General features: G+C 36.4%; 1 protein-coding gene across 5 annotated transcripts in view; it reads right to left on the bottom strand.

The window, feature by feature from the left end:
- LOC136029527 (echinoderm microtubule-associated protein-like 2) overlaps nt 1-12,336 on the bottom strand; it is a 137,698-nt gene extending 125,362 nt beyond the window's left edge. For 2 of the 5 annotated variants that reach the window (XM_065707983.1, XM_065707985.1), the window contains exon 1: nt 12,201-12,336. The gene's annotated coding sequence lies outside the window, so the exon portion shown is untranslated. The remainder of the gene's footprint in view (nt 1-12,200) is intronic. The other 3 variants (XM_065707984.1, XM_065707987.1, XM_065707988.1) reach the window with 2 other exon arrangements.
- Between the last annotated feature and the right edge of the window lie 682 nt (nt 12,337-13,018).

The following is a 13,018-nucleotide window of genomic DNA, read 5'->3' as shown; positions in this document are numbered from 1 at the left end:
TAAAAAACTTTAGCGTAAAGAGCGGGGTGTTGGAAAGGAAACAGTCCCTTTCATACACGGAGTAATTTCTGTTCGTTTTAAGTTTTAATGTGGCTCCTTACTTTTAGTTAAAAAAAACTAGCTTTTATTTAATTTCTGAACGTTTTCGAATTAATGCACGTTTGATTTTGGCTCTCCGCACATAAATTATTAAAATGAAATTGGCATATTAAATCTTTTTTTGGCTAAATGGCTTTCTCTTAGTTTTGATCAGACGATTCTGAGAAAAAAGGGGTGGGGGAGGAGGCCTAACTGCCCTCCAATTTTTTGATTACTTGAAAAGGCAACTAGAACTTTTAATTTTTAACGAACGTTTTAATTAGTAAAAAATATACGTAACTTAAGAATTAACTTACGTGACCAACTTTAATATTCTTATATTTTTATTATGTATATGAGGAGGTTTATCCCCTCGTTAATACTTCACTCTTAACACTAAAGCTTAAATTTTGTCCCAACTCTTTAAGAATGACCCCTGAATCAGAAAAGCCGTAAAATAAATAGTTGAAATTACTAAAAATACTTTAGCGTAAAGAGCGAGGTATTTAGGAGGAGATGAACCCCTCATATACGGAATAATCTCTGTTCGTTTTAAGTTTTAATGCTACTCCTTACTTTCAGCTGAAAAAACTTTTTCACATTTATTTTTTTCATTGTTTTTTTTTATAATAATGATAGAAAATCCTGCGCCCCCTTGATTGAATTTCTCTTCCCCGAGACATACTCCCCCAAAGAAAGATCCTCCCGCATAGCCCCCTTCCCTCAATCCCCCCAACCCAAAATAATCCCCCTGAAAAACGTTTGTACACTTCCCAATAACTATTACTGTATATAAACACTGGTCAAAGTTTGTAACTTGCAGCCCCTCCCCTGGGGACTGTGGGGGAGTAAGTCATCCCAAAGACATATCTATTACGGTTTTCGACAATTTTGAACAAAATGGCTATCTCAAAATTCTGATCCGTTGACTTTGGGAAAAAAATGAGCGTGGGAGGGGGCCTAGGTACCATCCAATTTTTTGGTCACTTAAAAAGAGCACTAGAACTTTTCATTTTCGTTAGAATGAGCCCTCTTGCGACATTCTAGGACCACTCGGTCGATACGATGACCCCTGGAAAAAAGAACAAACAAATGAACACGCACCTGTGATCGGTCTTCTGAAAAAAAAATACGAAGTTCCACATTTTTGTAGATAGGGGCTTGAAACTTTTACAGTAGGGTTCCCTGAAATGCTGAACGCGATGGTGTGATTTTCGTTAAGATTCTATGACTTTTAGGGGGTGTTTCCCCCTATTTTCCAAAATAAGGCAAATTTTCTCAGGCTCGTAACTTTTGATGACAATGACCAAGTTTGTTGAAACGTATATATTTAAAATCAGCATAAGAATCCGATTCTTTTAATGTATCTCTTAGTATCAAAACTCCGTTTTTTAGAGTTTCGTTACTATTGAGCCGGGTCGCTCCTTACTACTGTTCGTTACCACAAACTGTTTGAAAAACTGAAAAGATATAAAACATTATTTTTCCATGAAAAGGACTATGTCAATAAAATACCGAACAGAAATTAATATAAAAAACTTTTTCCACCAAACAAGTTTTTCAAAGAAAAGTAAAGAGCTCCATTAAGCCAAGAATGGGCAAATATAAAGTCAAATAATCTTCCAAGCGTAAAATTACCACAAATCGTTATCAATAAATAAAACTTTATAAATAAAACTCCCCTCCGCAATCCCTCGGTCTTTACGCTAAAGTTTGACTCTTTGCCACAATTCAACTTTTTAAAACAATTAAAAACTTTAGCGTACAGAGCGAGGGATTGCAGAGGGGACAACCCATTTCATATATGGAGTAATTTCTGTTCGTTTCAAGTTTCAATGTCGCTCCTTACTTTCAGTTAAAAAAACTAGTTTTTTTTAATTTAATCTTGAGAAGGTATGAGGGTTATCAGGCCTGCTAATGTACTGTGGTATAGATCTAGCCTTAAACGGTATGCATTTAGTGTAAAGGGCGAGACAATCTAAGTTTATATTGGCATTTTGAAACATAAAAAATAAATCTGTTAAATCAATAATTAATAAAAGTAAATTAATAACTTTTATACAATGACTAAAAAGTTTAGCTCACAGTCAAACTGATACCAGGTCTAAATTTTACAGAGCATGAGTATTGCTCACTGTCTTCTTTCACACCAACACCAAAAGGGCTAGATCCACTAAGAGGCTAGCCACTAAGCCACTAAGGGCTAGATCCAAAGGGCTAGCAGAAGCTAGATCCACTCTGTTGTTTTATATATATGTTGTTTTATATATATATATATATATATATATATATATATATATATATATATATATATATATATATATATATATATATATATTTAATATATGCCTTATGCTTTTAATATATTACAGTTTTCTTAATGGTGTATGCAAACTTCCACGAAAACTTTCTGTGACAAATGGAAGAACACAAAAAATTTGACTCGGTTCCATATGCATAGTCACGGAACACACCCTGATCAAAATCTAGCAAACAAGGATGGATTTCTCTTTTACATAGCCGTCAAGCTATTCCTTCTAAGAATATTATAATAGTCCTTGGAAAGGTCATCAAAGGAACTATACAAATTGATTTATTAGTAAAATTTCTGAAACGAAAGCAGACTTGGTTTATTAGTGATAATCTTAGAGTCGGTGGTTCAGGGTTTTCCCGTGGGATTTTGTTCCATCTTCTATTCTCTAATCACTACGTGGCCTGAGACAAAAAATTATCAAACATTACTGCCATAAGTAAAATTTCTAGGCCAGAAAAATCCCAAGGGCTTTTCGTACCTAAAGATAGCATCCGGTTGAGTTCCTCATCTCCCAGAGAAAGTCCGAAAGTGAGACTCATCGGTGTACTTCTAAGTAAACTTATGCCAAAAGAAAGCTTAATTGTGTACAAAGAAACTTGGGGTCAGAGAGTAGAAACAGAGCAAAACAAACAACTTGTTTTGTATTTTCGAAAACAGCGATAACAACAAATATGTTGCTGAGACACATTGGAAAGACCTGGAAAGTCCTTTGTCAATCAGCAAACTTAGTGTTTAGCCTAAGGGTATATTCAGTTTTTTGTGTGATTGTTATTTTTTAGGGGGGAAGGGCTGATTGGGAGTAATTAAGTTGAAAGCGAATATAGAAATCAATTAAAGAGCCCAAAGTAAGAACCATCAAAGAATTGATAAGAATAAAAAAAAGGTGTTGTTACTGTATCGAGTTTAGAAAGATAGTTTCTGTGCGAGACAGCCCAAAGAAGTGAACTTTTTAACACAGTTTTCTGATACAATTTTCCTCGCTAAATTTCGTAATGCAATACAACCCATATCATTATTAAATTATAAAAAACACGTTTTTCAACTGAAAGAAAAGAAGAAACATTGAAATTTAAAATAAACAGAAATTATCACGTATATGAAGAGGGTTAACCCTTCCTCAACACTTCACTCTTTACGCTAAAGTTTTTAGTAGTTTAAAAAAGCGTCTTGTTTTTGTAATTAAACGCCCCTTGTGTTTCAGGGGTCATTCTTGAATAATTGGGACAAAATTCATAACTTTAGCGTAAAGAGCGAGGTTTTGAGGAGGGAGCAACCCCCTTAAAGTAAGTAATAATTTCTGTTCGTTTTCAGATTTAATGTGCTATTTACTTTCAGTTGAAAAAACTTTTTTTTTTTATTTAATTTCTGATCGTTCTTTAAATAATGACAGGTAATATGACCCTACCTCCATGGGATTTGGGGATTAAATCGTCCTCAAAGGTATGGTTATTAGATTTTTTCGACTAAGTTGAACAAAATGATTATCTCAAAATTTTGATCCGGTCACTTTGGGAAAAAATTAGCGTGGGGAGGGGGCCTAGTTGCCAGCCAATTTTTTGGTCACTTAAAAAGGACACAACAACTTTTAATTTACGTTCAACATCCTCTCGCGACATTCTAGGACCACTGTGTCGATACGATCACCCCTAGGGAAAAAAAACAAAAACAAAAAAAATTAAACACACATCCATGATCTTTGTTCTGTCAAACAAAATATAGAATTCCACAATTTTGCAGATAGGAACTTGAAACCTAAGAGCTTGAACAGTAGGGCCCTCTGACAATCTGAATCTGACGGTATGATTTCCATTAAGATTCTATGACTTATAAGGGGGTTTTCCCCCTTTTTTCGAAAATGAGGCAAATTTTCTCAGGCTCGTAACTTTTGATGGGTAAGACTAAACTTGATGAAACTTATATATTTAAAATCAGAATAAAAATCCGATTCTTTTGATGCATCTATTTGTATCAAAATTCCGTTTTTTAGAGTTTTAGTTACTATTGAGCTTACTTACAGTTCGTTACCACGAACAGTTTGATCATATTTAACTTATTAAATGTCATATTTTAATAGCGCTCACATTTTTGCAATTTTTTTTTATATCTTATTCAGTCGTGGGTGTTCCATAAAGAAATCATAAAATTATTCTTATTATTAATATTAGGACGGGTGAACCCACCATCAGAGGGTCGAGGCTTGGGTTTTCAAGGCCCATTGCCTCTACACCCCAAAAACTAAGCTTTATTTAGAGTTAGGGGACCAAAGATGGGTCTCGGACCTTTTTTGTTTTTTTGGCTTAATTCCTAAAGTCTCCATCTCGATTTTTCCCGAAATTTCCAATTCCTTTTATGGCTTCTGTAACTTTTCTCGTCTAGGACCTTTTTTTTGTGGCTTAACCCATAAAGTGGCCATCTCGATTTTTCCCAAAATTTCCAATTCCTATTAAAGCCTCTGTAACCATTCTCTTCTCGGACGTTTTTTTCTTCTTTTTTTTGGTTTAACCGATAAAGTGGCCATCTCCATTTTTCACGAAATTTCCAATTCCTGTTATGGACTCTGTAACCACTCTCGTCTAGGACCTATTTTTGGCTTAATTCATAAAGTGGCTATCTCGATTTTCCCAAAATTTCTTATTCTTGTTATGGCCACTGTAACCATTTTCGTCTCAGACTTTAATGGTTTTTTTGTGGCTTAACCCATAAATTGCTCATCTCGATTTTTCCCGAAATTTCCAATTCCTCTTATGGCTTCTGTAACTATTCTCATCTAGGATATTTTTGTTGTTTTGTGGCTTAACCCATAAAGTGGCCATCTCGATTTTTACCGAAATATCCCATTACTATTAAGGCCTTTGAAAACCATTCTCGTCTCAGACCTTTTTTCTTTTTTTTTTTTGGCTTAACCCGTAAAGTGGTTATCTCGATTTTTCCCAAAATCTCCTATTCCTGCTATGGACTCTGTAACCACTTCGGCTCAAACCTTTTTTGTTTTTTTAGCTTAATTCACAAAGTTGCCATCTCGATTTTTCCCAAAATTTCGAATTCCTGTTATGGCTTCTGTAACCATTCTCTTCTAGGACCTTTTTTTTTGTTTTGTTTTTTTGCTTAATTCATACAGTGGCTATCTCGGTTTTTCCCAAAATTTCTTATTCCTGTTATGGCCACTGTAACCATTCTCGTCTCGGGCCCTTTTGTTTTTTGTGGCTTAACCCATAAATTGGCCATCTCAATTTTTTCCAAAATTTCCAACTCCTCTTATGGTTTCTGTATCTATTCTCGTCTAGGACCTTTTTTTTGTGGCTTAATCCATAAAGTGGCCATCTCAATTTTTACCAAAATTTACAATTAAGGCTTCTGAAAACCATTCTCGTCTCAGACCTTTTTTTTTTTGGCTTAACCCGTAAAGCGGTCATCTCGATTTTTCCCGAAATCTCCTATTTCTGTTATGGACTCTGTAACCACTCTCGTCTCAAACCATTTTTGTTTTGTTTTTTGGCTTGATTCACAAAGTTGCCATCTCGATTTTTCCCGAAATTTCGAATTTCTGTTATGACTTCTCTCATGGCTTCTGTAACTATTCTCGTCTAGGACCTTTTTGTTTTTTTGTGGCTTAACCCATAAAGTGGCCATCTCGATTTTTCCCGAAATTTCCAATTCCTGTTATGGCTTCTGTAACTATTCTCCTCTTGGACCTTTTTGTTCTTTGTGGCTTAACCCATAAAGGGGCCATCTCGATTTTTCCCGAAATTTCCAAGTCCTGTTATGTCCTCTGTAACCATTCTCGTCTCGGACTTTTTTGTTTTTTTGGCTTAACCCATAAATTGGCCATCTCGGTTTTTCCAGAGATTTCCAATTCCTGTTATGGCCTTTGTAACCATTCTCCTTCTCGAAGCTTTTTGGTCTTTTGGCTTAACCGATAAAGTAGCCATCTTGATTTTTTTCCGAAATTTCGAATTCCTGTTATGGCCTCTGTAACCATTCTCGTCTCGAAAATTTTTTTGGGCTTAAATCATAAAGTGGCCATCTCGATTTTTCCCAAAATTTCCAATTCCTGTTATGGTCTATGTAACCATTCCTGTCTAGGACCCTTTTTGTTTTTTTGGCTTAACCATAAAGTGGTCACCTCGATTTTTCCCGAAATTTCCAGTTCCTGTTATGGCCTCTGTAACCATTCTCGTCTCAGACCTTTTTTTTGTTTTTTTTTTTTTGCTTAACCCATAAAGTGGTCATCTCGATTTTCCCCGAAATTTCCGATTCCTGTTATGGCCTCTGTAACCATTCTTATCTCGGACCTTTTTTGTGGCTTAACCCATAAAGTGGCCATCTCGATTTTTCCCTAGATTTCCAATTCCTGTTATGGCCTCTGTAACCATTTTCGTCTCTGACCTTTCCAGTCGTAGCAAATGTTTAGTCAGGGTGGGATTGAACGTAGAGAATAATTTTTTACGGCTTACACCCACCTTCTTATGCCAATTTTATTCCGCTCTCTCATTGCTCCAACCCCACACTGCCGCCTTCCAGCAAGAAATTGGGATGAAAGGTTCTGGACCATAATATCTCAGTGATGAACCAGCCTTAGCTGCTTCATCTGCCATCTCATTGCCCTTTACTCCAGTGTGCCCTGGGACCCACGTCAGGGTAATTTGGTTTCCTAGGGATGTCAAGCTATTCAAGGCTTCGTAGCATTCCAGTTCCGGTTCACATAAAAATAGCAAGAAATAGAACACTGAATGTCATTTTTTAATTTAGCATAGACTTTCATTAGAGTTACACTTTCTAGTTTTAGATACAAATAAATGTCAGCTTATTCCTCCATTGGATTTCTTTTTTAAGAAAAAGATATTCGAGCTGTTTAAGAAAATTTTCTAACGTTATATCTATTTTAAATTCAAAATACAACGTAGTTTTGAAGACCTATAATTTTTTGGTTCAAATTTAACATTTTGCCCCCCCCCCCCTCAGAAAGTGCTTAAAACACAATAGGACAAAAACTCTGGATGCTAGAAAATAATTGATCTTTTTTTTTATCTTGGATACCAAACTCTTGTAGCTTTGCAGGCAAATTCGCTTAATAGAGCGTAAATGAATAAAAAAAATTGAGGACACGTGAAAGAATTTTTTTTGTGACTAAAAATTTTCAGGTTTAGAATCTCCTTTTATCGTAAAACAATTATCAGTAAAAACAAAATCCGTTAAATCAAAAGACGTACACTAGGGACATAGGCAGGAATCCTTCTGGCTCTGTTTAATTTAACTACTAGTAACAGTATATCGCAAAAATAAAGTAGCGTCTGTTTCTCCAGTTACTTGAGGGGGGGGGGTCAAATTTGGAAAGTGGTCAAAAACAGGCGAATTGTATGACGCGTCCCAGATGTATATATGTAAAAATGATCAGGGAATTTTCATTAACAATTGATATTACGTAATTAACAATTGTAATTGGAAATTTTAATTAAGTTGAAGCATATACTCATGCTTACATGCACGGGAAATCGCCAACGAAAAATTCGTGTATGGGCATATCTTAGGCTTCAAATAGGATTTTGGCAGAAATAAATTTAAACAAAAATCTATGTATTTAACCCTGCAAACGATTAAGTTTTAGTACGGCGTAACCATTGCAAAAATCCTTGCAACCATATAAAAAAACTAGAACCTCTGAGACGCCTTTTTGTAAAAGTCTGGGAGAATCTAAAGGTTGGTAATGGCCCCAAATTCTATTTTGAGTTGTTTAAAAGTGTATAATGACAAAATTTACCATACGTTTTTTGGTAGTAGAACTTTGGGAAAATGAAATAACTTTGAGAAATAGAAATAAAAAAAAACAAGAGCTAAGAGCTCATATGGCACTTGTGACGAGGCGAGAAGAACTAAGAGCCAAGAGATCATATGGTATGAGCTCTAACAAAATTCTACGAATCAATAGATTGATTTAAAAAGGAAAATAAGAGGCTTAATGCCGGTCAGGATTTAAAATAAGAGCTCTGAGTCACGATGTACTTCTAAACATCAAAATTCATTAAGATCCGATCACCCACTCGTAAGTTATAAATACCTTTTTTTTCTAATTTTTCCTCTTCATTTAGCCCCCCAGATGGTCGAATCTGGGAAAACGACTTTATCAAGTCAAATTGTGCAGCTCCGTGACACGCCTACCAATTTTCATCGTCCTAGCACGTCCAGAAGCACCAAACTCGCCAAATCACTGAACCCCTCCCCCAAAATCCCCCAAAGAGAGCGAATCCAGTACGATTCTGTCAATCACGTATCAAGGACATTTGTTTATTCTATCCACCAAGCTTCATCCCGATTCCTACACTCCAAGTGTTTTTCCAAGATTTCCCCCTCCAACTCCCCCCAATGTCAAAAGATCTGGTCGGGATTTGAAATAAGACCTCTGAGACATGAATTCCTTCTAAAAATCAAATTTCATTAAGATCCGATCATCTATTCGTAAGATAAAAATACCCCAATTTTCACGTTTTCCAAGAATTCCGGTTTCCCCCTCCAACTCCCCCCAATGTCACAGGATCTGGTCGGAATTTAAAATTAGAACTTTAAAGCAAAAGATCCTTCTAAATATCAAATTTCATTAAGATCTGGTCACCCTTTCGTAAGTTACAAATACCTCAATTTTCAAAATTACCCCCCCCCCCCCCCAATTCCAACAAAGAGAGCAGATCCGGTCCGGTTATGTCAGTCACGTATCTTAGACAGGTTGCTATTCTTCCCATCCAGTTTCATCCTGATCTCACCGCTTTAAGTATTTTCTAAGATTTCCGGTCCCCTCAACTGCCCCTCCCCCCAATTACGGTTGATCCGGTTGAGATTTAAAATAAGAGATCTGAGTTACGAGGTCCTTCTAAATATGAAGTTTCATGAAGATCCGATCACTCCTTCGTAAGTTAAAAATACGTCATTTTTTCTTATTTTTCAGAATTAACCCCCCCCCCAATAAAGCAGATCCGTTCCAATTATGTAAATCACGTATGTAAGACTTCTGCTTATTTTTCCCACCAAGTTTCATCCCGATCCCTCCAATCTAAGCGTTTTCCATGATTTTAGGTTCCCCCACCCCAAACTTCCCCCAGCGTCACAAGATCCAGTCAGGATTTACAATAAGGGCTTTGAGACACGATTTCCTTCTAAATATCAAATTTCATTGAGATCCGATAACCCGATCGTAAGTTAAAAATACTTCATTTTTTCAAATTTTTCAGAATTAACCCCTCCCCCAACTACCCAAAAGAGAGCGGATCCGTTCCGGTTATGTCAATCATGTATCTAGGACTTGTGCTTATTTTTCCCACCAAGTTTCATCCCGATCCCTCCACTCTAAGTGTTTTCCAAGTTTTAGGTTTCCCCCTCCCAACCCCCCCCCCCAATGTCACCAGATCCGGTCGGGTTTAAAATAAGAGCTCTGAGACACGATATCCTTCTAAACATCAAATTTCATTGAGATCCGATCACCCGTTCGTAAGTTAAAAATTTCTCATTTTTTCTAATTTTTCAGAATTACCCCCCCCCCCCAACTATTCCAAAGAGAGCGGATCCGTTCCGATTATGTCAATCATGTATCTGGGACTTGTGCTTATTTTTCCCATCAAGTTTCATCCCGATCCCTCCACTCTAAGTGTTTTCCAAGATTTTAGGTTTCCCCCCTCCAATTCCCCCCAATGTCATCAGATCCGGTCGAGATTTAAAATAAGAGCTCTGAGACACAATATGATTCCAACCATCAAATTTTATTAAGATCCCATGACCCGCTCATAAGTTAAAAATACTTCATTTTTTCTATTTTTTTCTGAATTAACCGGCCCCCCACTCCCCCCCCCCAGATGGTCAAATCGGGAAAACGACTATTTCTAATTTAATCTGGTCCGGTCCCTGATACGCTTACCAAATTTCATCGTCCTAGCTTACCTGGAAGTGCCTAAAGTAGCAAAACCGGGACCGACAGACAGACCGACAGACAGACCGACAGAATTTGCGATTGCTATATGTCACTTGGTTAATACCAAGTGCCATAAAAACAATTCAACAAACAAAGAACAATAAAAAGATGTCGTCGCGACTGCAGTTGCTTGATCGTGCCAAATAAAGCTAATTTGAAAAGAAAAATGAGTAGAATTATCTATAGAGCTTAAAGCTATATCTGGCCCCATTAGGGAGAGGGAGTCAAGGTCCATTGGAATGTCAGTGATTAATGTATTTGGAAAGAACAATGAATGGCGAATCAAAAAGCATATTTATTTCTTTTTTTTTATCTCCTATCTTAGTTCTACTAGCAACAACAACAACAAAAAAACAAAGGTGTCACTTGAAGGCCTCAAAATGAAATTTCCGACTGTAGCAATTAAATATTTGGGAAGAGCACTAAAAGACGCATTTGAGCGGTATATTCATGTTTTAGTAAGCAAATCGATCAAAACGTCGAAATGTTTACCCATTTTGTATCAAAATAGTTCCTTTCCAGGACTCTTAAAACTAAACTATATCATCCTCAATACTTAAATACCGTGCGAGTTGCGTGCTCCAATGAATGTGCAAGGGGGTATAAAAGGGTTCCTTCCTAAAACAGTGCATTCGAAGCTCAAATATCGGTGATAGAGGTACCATTGAACGAATCATGGTGAAGGGAGAACACCCTCTTCCCTTAGGAAGGTAAGGACTTGTGTGGTTTTGGGCCTAAAATAACTTTGTTTATCGCTTCAAGTTTAAAAAAAAATAAAGCAACAAATTTATACGTCTGTTTTAATGTGCATATCCTTTAGCGCTTTCTAATCTTATCATGTATGCAATCTAATCCCTCCTCTTTTATCTCACTTAGAATTCGAAAAATACCTTTTCTGATATTTTCACTGAAAAAAAAACAAGCTTGTCCCCTTTCTAGATTTTGAAAAACATATTTTTCCCCAGCCCCGTAGATATTCGTTACGTATTTTTAGTAGTAGCACCAGAGAAGAGGGCTCAGCCCAGAGGAAACACCAGAAAAAAGAGCAGAATCACATAATTTCTTTTTAATGCTCTTCGTAACGCTTATAGTCGTTTTCACGACAAGTCACCCCCCGCGCCTTTCTCTAACTCTATTTGACCCAGATATGTCTGCATATATTCAAAACTTAACTTGTCAAGTTAGAAAAAAAAATACAACTTCATATTTATCCGTCTTCCCTAAGTCGCAAGCATTTTAGCACCAACTAGTCATACAGTCCAATGTGCCCCCCCCCCATTTTTAGTCTTTTGATCCATGAATGGATCAAAAGACAGTGGAATGAAGTACCTAATTCCACCCCTTCTCTCTCTAGAGGGAACTGACTTTTGATGACTTTTAAAAATCTTAGTGTTATAAAAGTGAAACCTTGCAAAATAGATTTTCTACTTAAATAAAGCACAATAAAAGTATTTTCAGCTTCTCAATTTTGCTCAATCCCAATTTATGAGGTTTCAAAGATCAGCAAATACACTTCCTAAATTTAGAAAAAAAATATTGATATGGCATAAAATTCTGCTCAAATAAACAGGAATTGCATTTCAGAACTAAAATCAGAGACAAAAGAAACTGATAACTGAAAATTAAGGTAAAATAGTTTTTTTGTCGAAATTAACGGGTCAAAAAGACCTTTCAAATAGCAAATTTCTAAGACTTAGAAATCAGGAGAGGGTTAACAAAGTAGCTTGGCAATACCTTCCCAGGGTAAGTTTTTGGCTTTGGATTCATTACTGAACGTTCCATTTTCCTAACTTCTTTCCAAGATAGCAAAAAGTAGCTAGTCTAACATCTTACCAAAGATAATTTGAAACTTACCTTATCAAGTTGAAACACAAACTACAGCACCATATTTATCCGTCTTGTAAAATCCAAAGACCTTTTAGCACTAACCAACCCTGTCATGCATGCAATCCAATGCAACACTAATTCTTCGGCGCTCCTTATCACTTCAAACTAAAAAAAGAATAGAGAAAAACCTCTCAGCTGGGATCTCTATATTATTTGAATGAAAACTTATTTTCACAGGACTGAGGAAATAGAGTCAATTTGTTCAAGCAAGAGTGTTTTTAATGACGCAATTAAAATCAATCAACTCAGATAAAGGAAAAAACTACAAGGCCGTCTAGAAATGATATCTATTCTTTGAATTAGTAAATTAAGTACATAAGCATAATTCTTGAATGTGTTTCCAATAACCGACAAGTACTGAATGAATCGATCAGGAATGTCGACTGGTGGCACCAACTCCCAAAATGTTGGGTGGAGGGGGTCAAAACATCTCTTAGAACCTAATGAGTAGGGCAATTTTACTTTTATCGATTTTTTTCCAACGAAACCACCGAATAACGATATTTATCACTGAGAATACCCAAAAAAAGTCTTTTTTCGAAAACAACAGGAGGTGACAAGAAAACCCCCCCTCCAAAGTCACCCCACTGTAATCGATATTCAATAAAGAGCACTGCTTTTTTTGCGCCCCTTTCCCTCTTCTTACCTGACTTTTTTTGAAATGGGGTGGTAATGCAAATAAATAAGGCAGGGCGTAGGCTAGGCTCTGGGTAATAGACTAGAAGCGAAAGGAAGATCGGAAAATCCCCCAAGAGCCTCTCCCGCAGGCTAAATATGGTTTCACG

Source organism: Artemia franciscana, chromosome 7 (genome assembly GCF_032884065.1).
Source record: "Artemia franciscana chromosome 7, ASM3288406v1, whole genome shotgun sequence".
Lineage (NCBI taxonomy): Eukaryota > Metazoa > Arthropoda > Branchiopoda > Anostraca > Artemiidae > Artemia > Artemia franciscana.
Note: the sequence above shows the minus strand (reverse complement) of the source record. Positions and strands in the feature narration are given on the sequence as shown.